General features: G+C 51.4%; 1 long non-coding RNA gene across 2 annotated transcripts; it reads right to left on the reverse strand.

The window, feature by feature from the left end:
• Positions 1–6,283: 6,283 nt before the first annotated feature.
• On the reverse strand, positions 6,284–20,148 carry LOC140409542 (uncharacterized). Of its 2 annotated transcripts, none has more exons than XR_011940384.1 (3): positions 19,922–20,148; positions 19,058–19,154; positions 6,284–9,949 (listed from the first exon to the last, which is right to left on the reverse strand). It is a non-coding gene; the product is annotated as an uncharacterized lncRNA (long non-coding RNA). The 2 variants fall into 2 exon arrangements; XR_011940388.1 differs by lacking the exon at positions 19,922–20,148 and adding an exon at positions 19,536–19,911.
• Between the last annotated feature and the right edge of the window lie 1,639 nt (positions 20,149–21,787).

Here is a 21,787-nt window from a genome sequence, read left to right on the forward strand (position 1 = left end):
TGGGGGACTGGGCAGACACTTCACTGTGAGGTGTGGCTCACTGGGGGACTGGGCAGACACTTCACTGTGAGGTGGGGCTATCTGGGGGACTGGGCAGATATTTCACTGTGAGGTGGGGGTCACTGGGGGACTGGGCAGACACTTCACTGTGAGGTGGGGCTCACTGGGGGACTGGGCAGACACTTCATTGTGAGGTGGGTCTCACTGGGGGACTGGGCAGACACTTCACTGTGAGGTGGGGCTCACTGGGGGACTGGGCAGATAACTCACTGTGAGGTGGGGCTCACTGGGGGACTGGGCAGACAATTCACTGTCAGATGGGGCTCACTGGGGGACTGGGCAGACACCTCACTATGAGGTGGGGATCACTGGGGGACTGGCCAGATGTTTAACTGTAAGGTCCGTCTCACTGGGGGACTGGGCAGACACTTCACTGTGAGGTGGGGCTCACTGGGGGACTGGGCAGACACTTCAATGTGAGGTGGGGCTCACTGGGGGACTGGGCAGACACTTCACTGTGAGGTGGGGCTCACTGGGGGACTGGGCAGACACTTCACTGTCAGGTGGGGGTCACTGGGGGACAGGGCAGATACCTCACTGTGAGGTGGGGCTCACTGGGGGACTGGGCAGATACCTGTCAGGTGGGGCTCACTGGGGGACTCAGCAGATACCTCACTGTGAGGTGGGACTCACTGGGGGACTGGGCAGACACTTCACTGTGAGGTGGGGCTCAATGGGGGACTGGGCAGATGTTTGACTGTGAGGTGGGACTCACTGGGGGACTGGTCAGACACTTCACTGTGAGGTGGGGCTCAATGGGGGACTGGGCAGATGTTTCACTGTGAGGTGGGACTCACTGGGGGACTGGTCAGACACTTCACTGTGAGGTGGGGTCACTGGGAGACTGGGCAGACACTTCACTGTGAGGCGGTGCTCACTGGAGGACTGGGCAGATATTTCACTGTGAGGTGGGGCTCACTGGGGGACTGAGCAGATATTTCACAGTGAGGTGGGGCTCAGTGGGGGACTGGGCAGATATTTCACTGTGAGGTGGGGCTCACTGGGGGACTGAGCAGATATTTCACTGTGAGGTGGGGCTCACTGGGGGACTGGGCAGACACTTCACTGTGAGGTGGGGCTCACTGGGGGACTGGGCAGATGTTTCACTGTTAGGTGGTGCACATCGGGGGACTGGGCAGACACTTCACTGTGAGGTGGGTCTCACTGGGGGACTGGGCAGACACTTCACTGTGAGGTGTGGCTCACTGGGGGACTGGGCAGACACTTCACTGTGAGGTGGGGCTATCTGGGGGACTGGGCAGACACTTCACTGTGAGGTGGGACTCACTGGGGGACTGGGCAGATATTTCACTGTGAGGTGGGGCTCACTGGGGGACTGGGCAGACAATTCACTGTGAGGTGGGGCTATCTGGGGGACTGGGCAGATATTTCACTGTGAGGTGGGGCTCACTGGGGGACTGGGCAGACACTTCATTGTGAGGTGGGTCTCACTGGGGGACTGGGCAGACACTTCACTGTGAGGTGTGGCTCACTGGGGGACTGGGCAGACACTTCACTGTGAGGTGGGTCTCACTGGGGGACAGGGCAGATAATTCACTGTGAGGTGGGGGTCACTGGGGGACTGGGCAGACACTTCACTGTGAGGTGGGGGTCACTGGGGGACTGGGCAGATACCTCACTGTGTGGTGGGGCTCACTGGGGGACTGGGCAGACACTTCACTGTGAGGTGGGGCTCACTGTGGGACTGGGCAGACAGTTCACTGTGTGGTGGGGCTCACTGGAGGACTGGGCAGATGTTTAACTGTGAGGTGGGGCTCACTGGGGGACTGGGCAGACACTTCACTGTGAGGTGGGGCTCACTGGGGGACTGGGCAGACACTTCACTGTGAGGTGGGGGTCACTGGGGGACTGGGCAGATACCTCACTGTGAGGTGGGGCTCACTGGGGGACTGGGCAGACACTTCACTGTGAGGTGGGGCTCACTGGGGGACTGGGCAGACACTTCACTGTGAGGTGGGGCTCACTGTGGGACTGGGCAGACACATCAATGTGAGGTGGGGCTCACTGGGGGACTGGGCAGACACTTCACTGTGAGGTGGGGCTCACTGTGGGACTGGGCAGACAGTTCACTGTGTGGTGGGGCTCACTGGAGCACTGGGCAGACACTTCACTGTGAGGTGGGGGTCACTGGGGGACTGGGCAGATACTTCACTGTGAGGTGGGGCTCACTGGAGGACTGGACAGATACATCACTGTGAGGTGGGGCTCACTGGGAGACTGGGCAGTCACTTCACTGTGACGTGGTGCTCACTGGAGGACTGGGCAGATATTTCACTGTGAGGTGGGGCTCACTGGGGGACTGAGCAGATATTTCACTGTGAGGTGGGGCTCACTGGGGGACTGAGCAGATATTTCACTGTGAGGTGGGGCTCACTGGGGGACTGGGCAGATATTTCAGTGTGAGGTGGGGCTCACTGGGGGACTGAGCAGATATTTCACTGTGAGGTGGGGCTCACTGGGGGACTGGGCAGACACTTCACTGTGAGGTGGGGCTCACTGGGGGACTGGGCAGATGTTTCACTGTGAGGTGGTGCACACCGGGGGACTGGGCAGACACTTCACTGTGAGGTGGGGCTCACTGGGGGACTGGGCAGACACTTCACTGTGAGGTGGGGCTCACTGTGGGACTGGGCAGACAGTTCACTGTGTGGTGGGTCTCACTGGAGGACTGGGCAGATGTTTAACTGTGAGGTGGCGCTCACTGGGGGACTGGGCAGACACTTCACTGTGAGGTGGGGCTCACTGAGGGACGGGGCAGACAGTTCACTGTGTGGTGGGGCTCACTGGAGGACTGGGCAGATGTTTAACTGTGAGGTGGGGCTCACTGGGGGACTGGGCAGATATTTCACTGTGAAGTGGAGCTCTCTGGGGAACTCGGCATACACTTCACTGTCAGGTGGGGGTCACTGGCGGACAGGGCAGTTACCTCACTGTGAGGTGGGGCTCACTGGAGGACTGGGCAGATGTTTAACTGTGAGGTGGAGCTCACTGGGGGACTGGGCAGATATTTCACTGTGAAGTGGGGCTCACTGGGGAACTCGGCAGACACTTCACTGTGAGGTGGGGCTCACTGGGGGACTGGGCAGATACCTGTCAGGTGGGGCTCACTGGGGGACTCGGCAGATACCTCACTGTGAGGGTTGACTCACTGGGGGACTGGGCAGATAAATCACTGTGAGGTGGGGCTCAATGGGGGACTGGGCAGATGTTTCACTGTGAGGTGCGACTCACTGGGGGACTGGTCAGACACTTCACTGTGAGGTGGGGCTCACTGGGGGACTGGGTAGACACGTCACTCTGAGGTGGGGCTCACTGGGGGACTGGTCAGACACTTCACTGTGAGGTGGGGCTCAGTCTTGGACTGGGGCGATGTTTCACTGTGAGGTGGGGGTCACTGTTGGACTGGGGCGATGTTTCACTGTGAGGTGGGGCTCACTGGGGGACTGGGCAGACTCTTCACTGTGAGGTGGGGCTCATTGGGGGACTGGGTGACATTTCACTTTGAGGTGGGGTTCAGTGCGGGACTGGGCAGACACTTCACTGTGAGGTTGGACTCACTGGGGGACTGGGCAGACACTTCACTGTGAGGTGGGGCTCACTGGGGGACTGGGTAGACACTTCACTGTGAGGTGGGGCTCACTGGGGGACTGGACACATATATCACTGTGAGGTTGGGCTCACTGGAGCACTGGGCAGACACTTCACTGTGAGGTGGGGGTCACTGGGGGACTGGGCAGATACTTCACTGTGAGGTGGGGCTCACTGGAGGACTGGACAGATACATCACTGTGAGGTGGGGCTCACTGGGAGACTGGGCAGACACTTCACTGTGACGTGGTGCTCACTGGAGGACTGGGCAGATATTTCACTGTGAGGTGGGGCTCACTGGGGGACTGAGCAGATATTTCACTGTGAGGTGGGGCTCACTGGGGGACTGAGCAGATATTTCACTGTGAGGTGGGGCTCACTGGGGGACTGGGCAGATATTTCAGTGTGAGGTGGGGCTCACTGGGGGACTGAGCAGATATTTCACTGTGAGGTGGGGCTCACTGGGGGACTGGGCAGACACTTCACTGTGAGGTGGGGCTCACTGGGGGACTGGGCAGATGTTTCACTGTGAGGTGGTGCACACCGGGGGACTGGGCAGACACTTCACTGTGAGGTGGGTCTCACTGGGGGACTGGGCAGACACTTCACTGTGAGATGTGGCTAACTGGGGGACTGGGCAGACACTTCATTGTGAGGTGGGTCTCACTGGGGGACTGGGCAGATACCTGTCAGGTGGGGCTCACTGGGGGACTCGGCAAATACCTCACTGTGAGGTGGGACTCACTGGGGGACTGGGCAGACACTTCACTGAGGTGGGGGTCATTGGGGGACTGGGCAGACACTTCACTGTGAGGTGGGGCTCACTGGGTGACTGGGCAGACACTTCACCGTGAGGTGGGGCTCACTGAGGGACTGGGCAGATATGTTACTGTGAAGTGGGGCTCACTGGAGGACTCGGCTGTCGGATTCTCAAATGTATCTATTCGGTTGTTCCGAATAAATGCGGCCACTGGAGGGGCGGGGATATGAAATGGACAGGTTGCCCTGGTTTAAGTTGGGACGTTACTTTCACGGTAGTCCCCATCCCCGATAAATGAAATCCCAACTGCGGAATGGTCCAAAAATAGCACGGCAGTGACCCCTCCTTAAGAGAGTATTTGTAAAATGTTATAACAGCGATAGCGCCGAACAAACATATCGTGGTTATATTTGAACAAATTAAAAGACTGCTTCATGTTTTAAGCCGTTAGTTTACTATGGTTAATCGTAGCCTTGTGTGATTCAGCAATGATGGAGTTAATGCCAGAATCGATACAGAAGGAGGCCGTTTGGCTGCCCTGGTTCATAATGGTTTCGTTCCTGCCAATCCGCTGCCTTTTTAATGAAGTAGAAATGTGTTGTACATGGGGCTGTATTTTGAAGTCACGTCCCGCAGGTCAGCAGTTTCCGGGTACAGCTGAACCATTCCAATTGGAAGTCATTGAGAGAGGATCCGTTGATGGGACTTGGCCTTGCAGGGTCAGCACGGCGAGATTTCCTTCCCACAAATACATCAGTGAGGCTTCACACCTTTTACTCGAATCACAGGAAGCTTAAGGCACAGAAAGAGGACACTCAGTTGGCCCGCGGTGTGTGTGTTAGCCGAACCAGGAACCAGTCGTCCCAATTTCTGGTATTTGATCCGCAGCTCAGAGACCTTTCAAATTAGTTGAGGTTTCTGCCTCTTCTCGGGCAGAGTGTCAATTCCACCCCCACCACCCCCCCCCCCCCCCCCTAGTCTCCGGGTGAGAAATGTTTCCCCTCTAATCGTTTTGCTAATCACTTTAAAGCTATGCCCCCTCCGCATTGACCTCCATTATAATAGCACAATTGCTTCACAGCTCCAGGGTCCCAGGTTCGATTCCTGGCTTGGGTCACTGTCTGTGCGGAGTCTGCACATTCTCCCCGTGTGTGCGTGGGTTTCCTCCGGGTGTTTCCTCCCAGTCCAAAGATGTGCAGGTTAGGTGGATTGGCCATGATAAATTGCCCTTAGTGTCCAAAATTGCCCTTAGTGTTGGGTGGGGTTACTGGGTTATGGGGATAGGGTGGAGGTGTTAACCTTGGGTCGGGTGCTCTTTCCAAGAGCCGGTGCAGACTCGATGGGCCAAATGGCCTCCTTCTGCACTGTAAATTCTCTGATACAGGTCCTTCCCATCCACTCTGTCCTGGCCCCTCACAATGTTGTACATCTCAAACAAATCTCCTGTCCGAGAACAACCCCAGCCTTTCCAATCGTTCCCCATCCTGGTAAAACCCATGATATTACTGCAATGACTCCCTTTCTAAATGAGGTGACCGGAACTGCACACGGTGGTAATTTTTTAAAACTGATATCGGTCGTATATCTTCACCTTCTTGAAGCAGAGCTCAAATTCTCTCACTTCCCTGGTGTGAATTGCACCGCCGCCCTGGGCTATCCTGTATCTTTGCTGTGTGTATATAAAATGTGTGTGTGTGCAGTGGAAATTGCAAGTGCTCAGCCAGCATTTTAGTGAATGTTTTTTTTCGGATGGGGCCTTCGACATAGCTTTGACAAATCTATTTCAGATCTCTCGTGACTTGTGTTCACCAGAACTATATAAAATGTACTAAAAAACACACAAGAAAATCACACTTCGATCAAACGGTTCTGGTTTTTAGTCATTTCATTGCAGAATGTTACAGAGGAAATACATTGGTTTAGGAAACCGATTCATTAACATGCTAATTTCCCGTCACTTGAGGATGTTTATAGTTACATGTCATCCGATTAACCCTCCAAATCTTAGGTGACTGTCTTTATCAACATTATTATTTTTTAAAGTTCCGATCTTTTGCTCTCGTCTCTCCCCAATCTTCGATCATAACAGTGACATGGTTTTTTTTGACTCTTTAAAGTTCAACTTCTGTGACTCAATAAAAGTCAGTCGTCTCAAATTCATTCAACTGTTTTGTTCAGCACACTGACTGGTCCGTGTGGCTCACGGTGATGGGAGTGGACCACTTTGAAGAGGAAGGACGAGAGTGCAGCCAGGACCCGTCCCAGGTGCCACATCTGTTGACACGTGTGTTTACGGTGTTGCAGCTCCCAAACAATTCTATACAACACTTGGACTAATCTGTGTGACAGGCAAAGCAGGGCTGTTTCTGCTGATCGGTAAATCTATCGAAACCTCAGCAACTCTGGGTCAGTCTGGATTAATATGTGGTCAAGTGCTTTCCTTGCTGTTATGAACACTGGAAGTCGATTTGACAACGAAATGAGATGGAGCGATTTAAAATGGTCTCGCGAGTTTACAACATCTAACAGGTAATTTAACAAGGGGACAGTTTTTAAAGTGTCAATTTAATCGGAGTGTTGCCTCCTGAGGTTCTGATAGGGTCACTTTGAAAGGGAGGGATGGGGTTAAAACATCTCGCGTTAACTGCTTCAAGTTAGGGGTCGTCCCTAATTTGTGTCAAATGCAAAAACAGCGGGATCGTTGCACCTTTGCAACGGCGTAATCTGACCAGAATCATCGTGAGTCGCCAGCCCGAACACCCCGGGAGCTCTGCTCCTCGGGATATCTGATTTAATGGTTCTCAGTTCAGCTCCCACCGTCTCTAGCGGCCGACTCTCCGCTGCACAGGCCGCCTGTGTTCTGCATTGCAATGTGGGATTATTTAAGCGTTTTAACAGCAAATAAATCGAGTGGAAAATGCACCACCGCAGGATGACGAGGCCACAAACCCCATGTTTTAACGAGTCACCCGTACAACGATTCTACCCCCCATAATTTGGTCCAGAGCTTAATGTTGCTCCTCTGTCGGAGCCATCACCCAATAAATAACATGGACAACCCAACAGAACGGCGTGTTGATGAAATAGGAAGATTATATAGTCATCTTGAGGGAGGGGGCGGGGGGATTCTGTGTGCCTTTACTGTTGCAAATCGGTTGGGGCCGATTGAAATGCCTGGTTTTTATGGCATGTGACCCAGGACAATGTTCTCCCCGTCTCGCAGACATGGAAAAGCTCACCGGTGCAAATATACCCCAGTGCCCCAGGTTCACATCGAGGTATCATCAAATACATCAATGTGAAACAAAAATATAACAGAAATAAAATAACCAACCAGTTCAAGGTTCCGGATAGACCATGGTTTAAGCCAAATCTATTGTGAGGTGGGGGCGAGTTGTTTGTCACAGTCCACGGCTCGGTGGTCAGAGCAGAGGCATTCCTCTGCAGTGCCCAACCAGCACTGGCCTGCTCAGAGGAGAGCCTCGGCCTCAAGAAAAAGTAGCCAGAAGCAAAATAATTTCGGCTGCACAGTCAGAAATCGGAGCACCGCCACACGTTGGGATGGCAAGGCCGTGAGCAAGGGAATGGTACCCGGAATGATGGCTACAGACTGGAGAAGCACAGAATGCTCTGACTGAGATGTCTCCCAGATCCTGGTGGGCGTTGACAAGAGTAAATCGGGAGAAAGTGACTCCAGTGGCGGGATTGGGAACCAGGGCAGATCGTTTCTGTTCATTGACCAGAAGCGAGATTCGTTTTTTTTTTGTCTAAAATCACAGCTAATTGTTGGAATTTGGAAAGCACCGTCTGAAAGAATGGTGGAAGCAAGTTTCAATAATAACTGTCAGAGAGCAAATGGATAAATATTTGAAGGCAGAAAGGTTTGCAATGGTCTGGGGGGTAGGCTAACTTAAAAGAATGGGCCGAATGGACTGCTCTGTGTTGCGCGCCATCGGGTAACACTTTTTGTCTGTGTCTTTCTGGTGGATACTGCTGAACGGACACAGCCTGGCAGACTCACATGATAGCGTTCGAGGTGGGCAAAGTGACAGCTCGCCAACTAGGGGAGTGTCCACCATTTATTCCATCCCTTCCTCACCCGGAGACTGTCCAGTTGCCACTCGTGTCATTTCCTGGGTGTGTTTTAACTTCAGGCGAGTCAGGCAAAAGGCGGACAGCTGCCGATTTCCCGCTGGGGTTTAGGGCGGGCGCCTTTCAGTTGGGATAATACTGCAGCTCCTTGTCCCCATCGGGAAACTGGCCCATTGGGGAATTCAGCAACACAAGCCACAATATCGCGGCGTCAGTGTCCCCAGCTCCAGAGGGGTGGGAGTGAGGGAATGCCCAGCTCCAGAGGGGTGGGCGTGAGGGAATGCCCAGCTCCAGGGGAGGGGGGGGAGTGAGGGAATGCCCAGCTCCAGAGGGGTGGGCGTGAGGGAATGCCCCCGGGTTCATGGCGGGGTGAAAACCGGTTTGACGGCGGTGGCAGGAAGGTGTCCTGGGAACTGTGCCCAGCAGGATGAACTGTTCGGCTTGCTGGGGGGGGGGGGGGGGGTTCGCTCAGACACACGGGCGGCCAAGACTGCCTCTAAACCCCACTTTCGGGTTTTTCTGGCGCTGTGAGCAATGTTTGAGCGGCCTGGACTCCCTCCACAGAACCGACAAGAGGCAGGGTCTACACTGGGATCGCTAATAACACAACACGCAGCTCACTCTCGGCCTGGACTGGGATGGGGTCAGATCCCGCTTCAACAGAAGGGGAGGCCACAAGGTCCCATTATCCCAAACAGGCCGGGATTTCCATTAAACTGAATCCCAACCCTCGCCGAATTGCACTCTCTGTGACCGGGGATCGGGCCTCACAATGGGGGGGGGGGGGGGGAGAGAAAATTAACCTCACTCACTTCAGGCAGATTTGTAAATTTCCCTCCAATTTCAAAAATATGTTCCGAACTACTGATGTTCTTTAAAGAGAACAATTGGAGAGGTTGACATGGAGTAAATGCTGCCGTTGAAGGAGGGAGAGACTGATTGAAGATTCGTCCCCATGAGATATTTCTGCGGGCCTCGGAGGGCAGTGACCTGTGCCAAACTTCAAACGCTGCCGCCACAACTCGGCAGCTGTGGCGGATCCTGAGTGACCCCCTTGTGTGCGGGGAAGTCAATGCAAATAAACAGCGAGCTTCCCGGCCCCCAGAACTACACCGAGTGAAATGGCCATTCCAGCTTTAACCTGACATTCAGCCACTCACCGCCCTCCCGCTCAAAAATTAATTGAATTAGGAATTTCGCTGCTAACAGAAAATACCCCCACCCCGAGCGAATGGCTGGTTAACCCACATCCTTTGAAAGGTCCACAGGGCCTCTTCATGGCAAAGGCAATACATAGCAACGGCAATGAAATAATCAGTAATCAATTCCTTTTGAAAATAAAGAGGAAGGTGGATGGAGAACCATGTGGTGATTCTGTTCACGAAAACTAGAACGTTCACGGAGCCAATAACGTGCCATCCTCGGATTCTGGAAGTAAAGAAGAACAGTGGAAATCGGAAACGTACAAATTGTTGGGAGTCGGTATTACTGAATGGAGATCCGGGCTGTGATCACAAACAGAACAGGAGCAGGCGGTGACGAGATTGCAAGCCTTGGTTTTGCGATATGGGTTGGGTGGGTAGTAGGCGGATGCAAGGAATTTTGAGCTCGAATACACCCACTGGCCCGCACAATCTTCCCCCCTGGGTTAGTGTTGTATGTAACCCGCAACATGCGAGCCACACACATGCCCGAGAGGCCGGCTTGGCTGGGAAGGAGTATTTCACATCTCTCCTTCCTGCTCCAGGGAGGCCCTGCCTAGTCCATTCCAGTTGCAGTAGCACACGCTTCAGACCAGCTGGGGCCGGACACCCGTTTCCATGGAGATGTCGTCCGGGTCCAGATTGTATTTTTGAGGCAAATGTTATTCTGAACACACACACGTACTAGTCGACTGTGCTCGGGCCACTGCTGCTCTTTCAATATTGCACTGCTCGCGCCAGGTCCACAGTAGCGCAACACTGACAGAGCGGCAGGAGCCTGAGGATGTGCATCAGCAAGAGGAGGGGGGCATTCGTAAACATCCCGGGGAGAGGCTATCGACTTCCCCAGGACATTAAAAAACAAATCCCACGATGACCACGAGCCTTCCATTCGCGGGGGTGGACAGAAAACACAAGTGTTCCAGACAAAAACAGTACATAGCATTTCACTTCCAGACCAGACTCATCTACCGTTTGCTAATACAAACATTCAATAAACTAGTCAGCACTGGAAAAAGAAGCGGCCTGCTCGATTGTATTTGTCTAGGCGGGTTTATTTATTGAAAATAGTCCAGGTTTGCTGCTATTTCCCGCTCTCTCTCTCCCACACACCAAGTCTCTTCCTCGCACTCTTCCAGAATCGCTCGGTTCTAATCCACAGTAAGGAGTGAGTTCCCCTGTGTGTGTGTGTGTGTAGACGTGTATGTGTTGCTCTCCCTCCCAACCCCCCCCCCCCCCCCCTCCTCCTCCGGATCCTGCCCGCCTTAAAATAAAATGCACAGAAAAGAAAACAGAGCGAGATTAGCGGAGAGCTTCAATGGAAACTCCGGGAATGTTAAAAATCCAGTCCCTCCCCCCCCCCCCCCCCCCCCAAGGGGCCTCCACAGCCCAACAGAAGCGAGAGACCACCTGAAATCGGCAGCCAAGCCCACCCACTCAGCCATTCCTTTCTCAGCAAACACCCCTCCTCCCTGACTGCACAGCTCAGAGCTGCCCTCTCCCGGCTCCACGCAAGGAAAGGCGGGAAGTTTAACCCGTCACGTTAATTACCTCATGGAAACGATTTAAAAACACGGCAGTATACGTATACGCGAGCGGCGGGATGTACATTTCCTCTGCTCCACGTTATCTTTTCAATTCCTGCTTTTCTATCCTCTTGAAAGACGATTGGACCCCGGGCTGAAACCCTATAAGCGATATTGCACTACTTAAAGCGATAAATTCAAAGCAGACGCAATATAGATAGGGTCCCAGCTCCAAGGGTAGCCTCGCCTCAGCAGCCCCGACTTCACACGGGGAGCAGGGGTGGCCCACACCCCCACTGCCCCTCCCGTGGACCCCATTCTGGGGGCTGGAATAAGAAGCCTCCCATTGATCACGAAACAGGTGGGATCTCCCGCCAAAACATACAAGACGGAATTAAATCCCACAGCATTCAAATGTAAACTCTCCGAGACGGTTCACGCCCACTCGTGTCAAAAACATAAAGATTCGCCATCGAAAGGGGAGGGGAGTAGATAGATTGTGGTTGGCAGGGGATCTTTGGAGTGGTTTGGCTAAAGTGCCCCCTACAACAGGGCACCTCGTGCCCAGCCAGTGCCACACGCTGGCATTCCCAAAGCCCCTGCTACTCAGCAGATGGATTCATGAAGTTGCCACTTTTGAGCCTCTTTCTCCCTCGGCTTCCACTAGATGAGGGTGGAATGGGGGTGGGGCAATTCTCTGCTGCAGAGATTCCTCAGTAATTTAGGGACTCGCCATTGATGTGGCCGGGCCCTAGCTGGCGTGTTTTAAAACTTCCTGCAGCCACAAAGATTCCTCACGTTCCACATGCTGCTGTCAAGAGGCCCGCTTCCACTTTGATCTTTATCGGCGATGCCGGCCTTGCACACACACACATCATTGGGCGAATGACGACTCTGAAGAATGCGCGCCTTTTTGTTCTCCCTGTTGTGAAATTCCTGAAGCAGCCAGTGTGAAAAGGCCGCGCCAAGACAAGCAGAGATATCTAAAGAGAGCTCATTCTGTCTACTATCATCCCACTCCTCTGTTTGAATTGACGGCCATCACTCTGCCACCGCCCCCCCCCCCCCCCCCCCCGGTCGTTTCCAGTTCTTCACAGGCGCGGGAAGCGGGGGGTTCCCTACTTCAGCATCTTTTTTTCCGCGTTAGCCTGGGTTGGGCGGCAGGGGGACATCCCCCCCCGCCCCAGGTCAAGAATCAGGCATTGGGATTCACAGTAGCAGGAGCCGATGTCCGCCTGCGGGGGAGTGCCGCCCTATGTTCACAAGTGTACAACAAGCACATTCCTGTCTGCAGCACCCGCACTAAGTACACCGCGGGGACCAACTGGGGAGATTTTACCCACCCCTTGAATCACATTTTATTCTGAATTTAAATTTCCTTTGACATTCTGTTTACTTTGACGCAGTGTCCCTTAAAAATGGGGGTCTGCCTTTTAACTTATCCCTCAATTTGTTAATAGTTACCCAAAAATAAGCATAGGAGCTTTACCCCCCCCCCCCCCCCCCAAAGCCATTTCGCTTCTCTGTGACACCAGACCTGCTGGGGATGGAGAATGTGCCACGGGCTGCGAACAGCTCAAACATGCACAGGCTGGGGGGGGGGGGGGGGGGGAATAGAGCGGGATTCGTGGTTCGGGCTAAATCGCTGGCTTTTAAAGCAGACCAAGGCATGCCAGCAGCGCGGGTTCAATTCCCGTACCAGCCTCCCGAACAGGCGCCGGAATGTGGCGACTAGGGCTTTTCACAGTCACTTCATTGAAGCCTCCTTGTGACAATAAGCGATTTTCATTTCATTTTAACACTCCCCTCTCACCACACATGGGAGGACAGCATTCAGTCAGGAAGTGGAGCTCCCTTGGGACTTGGGAACAATGTGGATGGTGTTTTTTATATACATGGAGTGGGATGAAGGGTATCCTCCCTCCCTACCCGGGACATCATTTCATTCAGTCTCAATGAATCACATGGAGGAAGTATCACTGTGAAGACTAAAGAGCATTGGTAAAGTCTGACATTTCGTTCACATTTAGAGCGTGGATTTAACCGTTGGGGAGGGGTGGGAACAGACACATTTCTGCCCACCCGCTGGACCGTTCCCGGTGACTGATGTTTGGACAATTAGGACAGCGCTTTGCATGACTTGGGAGAGACTCCAGCGGGTTGGGGAGTATGTGTGGAAGCGGGACAGGAACCCCCGGCGGGGGCAGTGGGAGACGAGAGTCCCGGAGCAGAAAGCCGGGGAGCTGAGCCAGTCTCTCGGAGCAGACACCAGCCTGGAAAACAAGCGGTGAGCGACAGCCCAACACAGCCAATGGCAATGCAGGAGCAGCGAGCGATAAACCCACACACGCACACAAATTATATTAAATCAAATTCGTTACAAAGCCAAAGTCACTGCATTATTCCTCGACATTTCAAGTAGCGAGTAAGGAGACCGCAAAATCTCCCCTTAAAAATGCAATTAAAGAAAGCAGGAGGCTTCCGCTTTGAAATGCGGATCAGCCCCGATATTGGGCAGAGGGGACTCGGAGGCACTCAAAACCTGGTTAACCCAGTCCCGCACGGAGAACGGGCCCTTCTGCAGCACATGGACTGTCTTCCATGAGGAATTCAGGGCCCACTTCGGATTTCCCCCAATATCCCAACCGCCCAGCTACCTGCCTCCCGAAGCATCGAGCGTCTAATTTCCGCTGCAGGCGCAAATTGCAGAGATAATGAGCGAAACACTGATTTCAACGGGACCCATGCGGCAAAGTCCCCCTTCCTGGAAGCCAGTTACACCCAACAGAAACTGGGATGGCCAAGTAGCCACGCCACAGCCCAGGTCCCATCCTCTCCTACATTTTACCCAGATAAACCTACCAAGAACCCAAAGCCCTATGTGTGTACACACCTCCACCCAGACATCATCCACTCCCCTGTGTACACACCTTCACCCAGACATCACCCACTGCCCTGTGTACACACACCTCCACCGAGGCTTCACCCACTGCCCTGTGTACACACACCTTCACCCTGACATTACCCACTGCCCTGTGTGTACACACTCCATCCAGGCATCACCCCTGTCCCTACTGTGTACACATACCTACCCCCACTGCCCTGTGTACACACACCTTCACCCAGACATCACCCAATGTCCCAACTGTGTACACACCTTCACCCACTGCCCTATGTACACATCTTCACCCAGGCATCACCCACTGTACCAATTGTGCACACACACATTCACCCAGGCATTACCCACTGCCTAACTGTAGACACACCTTCACCCAGACATCACCCACTGCCTAACTGTATACACATCTTCACCCAGACATCACCCACTGTCCTAACTGTACACACCTTCACCCAGACATCACCCACTGTCCTAACTGTGTACACATCTTCACCCAGACATCACCCACTGTCCTAACTGTATACACATCTTCACCCAGACATCACCCAGTCCTAACTGTACACACCTTCACCCAGACATCACCCACTGTCCTAACTACAGTTACACGCTGGATAACTCCAGTGGTTACTTCAATGCACCCCGTAGGACTACAAAAAAAAAATCAATGAATGGGCACATGTTAGTCACACTTCACCAGAAACCACAAAACAATACCATCGATAATGGTGACTAATATTTGCTTGCAAATTAGTCATCGTCGAATAAGATGATGTGGGAAACAGGTTAGTCACAGGATAGGAATGAGTATGGTGTCTAATTTATTGCAGCCATGCATGTAGCCCAGACCGAGTTAACCACTGCTACAGGAAGATGTGGCGGCTGACGAATGAAAAGGCCCAATATACCACGCTGTACACAACAGTGTGCAAACTCACTAGATTGGGTATATTCAGACACAGAACAACCTATCAGTGAGCCCAATCTAACGGATTGGCATCAATAAGGCATAGAAAAGTTATAATTTCAAGATATTCCAGTAAATTCTCGTCAATGTGGCTTGTACCCATCATTCGAGTATTACATATCCACAGCCCTCTTCAGACAAAGGCCACAGGAACAGCCTTCAACACTGCCCTGCTGCCCGACTTCTGCATTCAAATGGACAGTCTGAACATACCCCATGCTTTCTGAAAGCACGTTGCACAATGTTCAAAGCAGTATGTTCGTGTACACCAGCGCCGTGCACAGAGTTCGTGTGCACAGCAGCATCAGCTTCACAAATACAAGCTTTAAAACGCTTTCAGGCCTTCACTGCACCTACAGCTTATCGCCTCAAGCGTCCCTCTCTAACCCTGCTCATTTCTGGGTTTATATTCGATAATAAACGGTCGAACGGTGGGGCAGGGAACGAGCCAGAACCGGATCAAATATGTATAAAAATAAGTGCGCGGCCAAGTGATCTTCTGTAACCACGCACCCGGTTCCAACAAGGGTCAGCAAGTTTAAAAATGGCTCCGGTATTCTGCCAGGCTGGGCGGTAAACACGGATTCCAGGGGACCATTATTCACGGATAGGCGCGGGGGGGGGGGGGGGTGCCCGAAGCCAACGATTTTTAATATTACCACAATTCAGATTTGATCTCCAGGCCGGGACGAATATTCCCTGCTGAACTGATAGGTTTCACTCCAGGTTTAATAGGAGGAACAGAGCCTGCATAGATACGCGTGTTTTACATTGCAGCAGTGCCGAGTTACAGAGCACAGTGCTTAGTACAAACCAGGGCGCAAACACTCTCGGACTGCACGTAATTCATTTTTTCACATTAAGTCATCTCAAAAAGACGAGTACAGGGGCTTCGTGGCCACTTCAGAAGAGAGCCCAACAATTAATCTGTCGAGGGATCAACAATGCAACATAGAAAATTCAACCCCACCAAATCTGGAAGCGTAAAAGAAGTTGGATGATGTTTAAATCACCCCTCCCCCCCAATTTGCCCATCGCATTGACACATGAACAGAAGGGGCTCAAACTCCGGGCTTACAACTTAAAGAGGAAAGTTATCTTATTCCTAACAATCGTTGACTTTTTTTTTTAAAACTGAAGCCCCCCCCCCGTAAAAGGGCCCCAGAATCCGGTCGTGATTTTTGGGACCAATTGCTCCTCTTCCCAAATTGAGAATTAAGGGGGCTCCATCAAACACACAATTGGTTCCTCGGGGTGGGGGCACTCACAGCTGGACCCGAATAAAATCCGCTCCAACAGCCTGGCTGTGGCGTGCATTCCAGCCCCGTGCACTTCACAAACACTCAGCAAGTTCCTACACGAAGTATTCAACATGCATTTTTTTTTTAAAACACACTCGGAGCAGGCGAGCTGCGACCTGTTCGCGTGAATTGCACCAAATCTGCACAGCTCTCTCTCTCTCTCTCTGAAACAGACACACAATCGGACAGATTTTGTTCAGCCCCCATGTTGTTTTGCCGGACATTTCTAGCTATCTACCCCGGGACATTGGTCTTTGGTGAATGAGGGATGCATGCTTTAAAATAGCAGGAAAGTTCTAACAAATAAATACACCCCAGCAGAAGGCGCGCCCCTTCCCTTCCCCAGTGTGACCTTTCATCCATTTTAAAAAGACACCCTTCCTAATTCTGAATCTTATCCCAGCAACTCCCCCCCTCCCCCTTCACACAAAGATGATTTTAAACAAGAGGCCCCAGCAAAGCTGCAGTTTCCGTTTGACTCTCACTCCTCACACAGGACACCCAGTGGACTGGGGGGGGGGGGGGGAAAGAGAGAGAGAGAGATTGGGAGGGTTGAAAAGTCGACAGGGACTGAGGGATTAATTCCCTCACCCACACACCCTGGAGCGGCGTTACCCTGTTGAAAAAAAACGACAGGAGGGAATCCACGCCGCGGAAAATGGGTAGCCCACGATTTATTTGGAAAGGGGCCTGGCAAGGATCCATTGCTGGGACGAAAACATGTACAAGCGCGACGGACTCGCCTGCGTCCCATCCCACAAGTGCCCAGCACCTTCCCGCCAAGATAGAAAACATCACTGAGCCGCTTTCGAAACATGACAGGAACACCTCTTCAGCATTATCCCCAAATACTGCGGGGAATTTTACACTTCTGGCTCCAGATTGCAACTAACGTCCCCTCGTTCGCCTTCCAGTCGGAATATATTAACCAAATCGGCATCAAACTCGAAGCCTGGAGAATATTAATTGATTCTCTAAAATCGCTGGGTAGTTTAGAAAATTCAAAAGTTTGGCTTGAGACCGTAAAACTGTTCGAATCGAACCCATATCAGTAACTCCCGGGTAAGCACCAGCCACTTAAGTACAAAAGGTTAATAACAGCAGCCACCTAGAATGTCCCTGCGGTTGCAGTGAGGAGGCCCGGCTCTTCATTTACCAAAATAAAAATACACCCGGAACAACTTGCCTTTGAAATCACAGCCACTCTACCCTCAAGACATGAAGGTTGGAGGAAAAGTCACTTCTGAAGAATTGGAGAGGCACCAACTATGTGTCTAGATCTCACAAAAGGCGAGCGCCTCAAGTTGCTGTACATTTATAAACACCCAATTTCTGGTCACTTTTTGAAAAGTACGAAATACAGAATTATTGAAACGCAGCAAGCTCTTCGCCCATTCAACTGGTGACAGCACATTAAAGAAAACACACACGCAGCATCGAGGCGAATGATCGGTGAAACCCGATCAACAACGTGGCTGTCCATCTCTCCAAACATTCCCCAGCCACATATTTAGCCACCTTAAACCAGGCAGTGACCATTCGGCGATTCGCTTTTACTCGTTCAGCTGGTCCCAGGATGTCGACGGGAGCTCGCTCTCTGGTGCCTGACGCTTTGACAATACTATTGCACTGCTTAACTGTGAGTACAGTAGTGCAATATCGTCAGAGCCTCCGACAGCAGTCAACCCTGACCCAGGGCTCAATGCACTGTGGGTTAAAGCCACTCTACAATTTGCATCAACAGACTTATACTATTACGAGAGGAAAGGGCGTGCATGTGGGAGTTTTGATCTGTGGCCAACTTCAAGTAAACAACACGTATACTATATGAAAACATAAATGGTTAATATTACAAATAAAACCGATTCGGCAACATTATAAAATCTACCTTTAATCGGGAACACACGACAGTCGAAGTTGAGCAAACCAGGTTGACAGCAAGCTATCCCCAAATTGATCCATATCCAGGGCGCCAGCCAAAAATAGAATCGGCACAAAACGCAGAAAATAGACTGGGCTGGACGCCTCGCACGCTTGTGGGTGAAGGTTGTATTCTCTCAACTTGGGAGAGAAGGGGTTGGGGGATAGTGGGGAAGGTGGAGAATACTGCCAGCCAATGCCCTTTTAATATTGCACTGCTTAACTCAATCTCAGTAGTACAACATGAAAAGGGCCCCGGTCAACAGACTTCAATAACAACGCCAAGAATCAGTCAAGAAACAAGAGGGGCTTTCCTGTGGTCCGAGTCCACATATTTTTTAAAAACCAAACACTAACAACACATCACTGGCCTGAAAGAAAGAATCTGGAAGGAGTTTTAACACCGACAGAAAGACATAAACATTGACGGAACAAAAAAGAAAACAGTAAATAATTCCAAATCGATACAAATAAAGCGTGATAAAACTACTGCTGTATTTTATCAAAGCTACAATTAAAGTTTTTGTCAACGGAATGACAAACTATGAAACATTGCAATATAAAGAAAAAAAGTTACTCTCATTAGAAGAGATGGTAAGCAACACGATCGAAACGTAAACTGTTTAATACTTGGTGAAATAAAAGCCTCCGACTCCACAAGTTTGGGGAAAAAAAGTCCAAAACATTCCCTTGTGCACCGCACAAAGTTGCGAAATCCCATTACCTCAACGTTATTGGAGCCCCCACGCCGTAAACAGCCGTCTTCGAAGCTTCACAAACTAGAAAGGCAGCAATTGCATTGGGAGGGGTCTAGAGCCAAACTATTAAAAGAAAACATATTTTTTAATAAAAAAAACACGCACTAGAGTCCGGAGCCTGGCTGGGGCAGAGATTCCCGATCCACTTCGGGAGCGTGCGCCCTTGTCACTGAAGCTTCACACCCCAGAGTTTGATGCCTTCCTCCCCCTCTTCAAAAAACCCCCCACAAAATCAAGCGGCTTCCTTTCACAGCTCGGGTTAAAAGGCAGACAACGCGTGGCCGAGCCTCTAACACTGGGGACGAGCTGCCACATTCACATGAAACAGATAGAATTTTTTTTTAAAACAGCAAATGTATCTTTTAAAAAATCTTACATCAAAATCTGCAACAACAAAAAAAAGGTCACATATAAATCAATAGAGCTGGTCCCGCACAGATTTACCTCCTGATCCGGCTAAGTTGTGAGCGTGGTTACTGACACCTCCAGGCTGCAGAGGTTAACCCGGCTTCTCTCCACGATCACCTATTTTAAAAGCCTAATATTCCCCCCAGTGTGTGTGTGTGGCTTTGGAGGGGCGGGGTGCTTCGATACATTCTTTTAGGGGGAAAATAAATCTCCCGATGGCAGACAAGCCGCGGCGTGGCCTCCCCCTCCCCCAGCCCTGCTGAGAAGCTGGGGGTCGTTTCAAAGTCTCGTTCCCCCCCCCCCCAAAATCTCATCATCTCTTCCCTTTTTTTATAGCCCTGAGCTCCCGCCATTTCCATGCAATCACCCGGATGCTACTCGCGAAAAAACCCCAGCCCCTACAAAAAAAACCTGAATGGTACCTGCAGGAAGAGAGAGAGAAATAACAATCAGAGCAAATAAATAAACGCAGCTCAAAGTTGCACGGGAAAAAAATGGAGGCGACCGGTGCAAAATATTTCCCAAACTTTGCTCGCCCGCTGCTCCCGGCCGGAGAGGGGAGGATGTTGCTGCCGACCGGTGCCCTTCGCATTGGGGAAAGGGAGGGGGTGGGGGGGGGGAAGAGTGTCAGGCCGGGAGGGACTGCGCTGCTCCTGCCCTCCGCCAGCTGCCTCTCTCTCCTCCTCCTCTTCCCTCTCCCTCCACCACCATCTTCAGCACCTTCCGCCCGGCGCCCCGCCCCAGCGCCATCCCGCGCAGCCCATTGGCTCCCGCCACCGCCCTCCCCCCTTGACCCCGCCTCGCATTGGCCGGCGCACGTCATCCGCCCGCCGCCCATTGGCTGGGTGTGGTGGGAGTGGGGGAGGGCAGGCTGGGTTGCTACATTCCAGGTACACAGCGACCCACACACACTGGGAGCTGAGAGAGAGAGAGAATGTCCATTCACAAAAACACATCCCAGGGTTCTCACTCACACTGACCCCCCCTCCTCCAGCCTCTTTGTGTGTGTGCATTTCTTTAAACACACTCCTCTTTCCTCCTGCGACCCCCCCCCCCCCAATCTGATTTAAAAAAAACTTATCAGGTCAGGAGGATGGAGCTCCCCCATCCCTTTAACTCCCTCTCGGAAGCAGTGAGCTGTAAAATCCCACATTCCAATCCGATGGAGCTGAATTAATGGTGTTGTGGACCAGAAAAGAGCCTGCATTTGTGTTTTTAAAAAATATCTCCAGTAGTTGCCCCCCCACCCCCCTTCATCTCTCGCTCCCTTTAGTGTCTCAATCCCTCTATCCCTGTGTTTCTCCCCCCCCCCCCCCCATCGCTTCCTGTTAACTTTCCCACCCACCTACCAAACTGTAAAACAGTTGAGAAAACGTATATATTTATTTACATTTAAATGAATACCTTGAGCTGTTTAGAAAATTCAGAAGGAATTGTGCCCATTAAAAGATTAACAGCTGGACACCTGACCAATTTACTTTTCAACGGTTTATCAATTATTGTAACATTTCCAGATTACATCGAAACATACACAATACAATTCAGTCTCATTTTTCGCTCGAACTTTACTACAGTATTTTTAATCAACGCAAAGGGGGGTTGACTTATGAATACATTCTTCAGAACTTTCAGATGCATTTTTCTGCGATGATTCAACATTGTTGCCACATTTATACCGAAACTTCTCCCATTCGGAAAGAGGAAACATTGAGTCTCTTGAAGGAACCGTGCCAAGTTACTGTGATCAAATTAAATTTAAAAGTGTCTCCCAATTAAAGTTGCGATCGTCCATTGGTTTAAACGAGTCTAGAGTTAAACTGTGAAGAAATTGAACTTTAACAGAACATAAAACTCCAGTTTGTATCTGTGCACTTTTTCCACTGCACGTGCGTTTACCGTATCTTCGCGATTGAATTCAAATTATATTTAACGCGAGCTTGTGAGGTCGTTGGGGTGTTCGAGATGGTACAGCTGGATTCCACATTAAAAGAATAGTTTCATTTACTACCACAGAGAACCGTGCCAATTCGGGAAAATTACTTGACCGTACACAGTTAAAATTTTCCTTCATGGAGAATGTGTTAAATATCCCCACCCCTGTGCATCTTAATTTATTGTGTTGGGCCCGATGACCCGAAGTGCAATTGAGATGGGTTACTAATACAATAAAGGGGATTGCCGCTTTAAGAACTTGTTTAGCATGTGAAATCAGCAAGCTATCGGTTAAAAAAAAGAAAGGCGCTGGGCAGCTCGGAGGGTGCACGATTTCAGCGAGAATATCCCAGAAA

This window comes from Scyliorhinus torazame, chromosome 1, assembly GCF_047496885.1.
Source record: "Scyliorhinus torazame isolate Kashiwa2021f chromosome 1, sScyTor2.1, whole genome shotgun sequence".
Classification (NCBI taxonomy): Eukaryota; Metazoa; Chordata; class Chondrichthyes; order Carcharhiniformes; family Scyliorhinidae; genus Scyliorhinus; species Scyliorhinus torazame.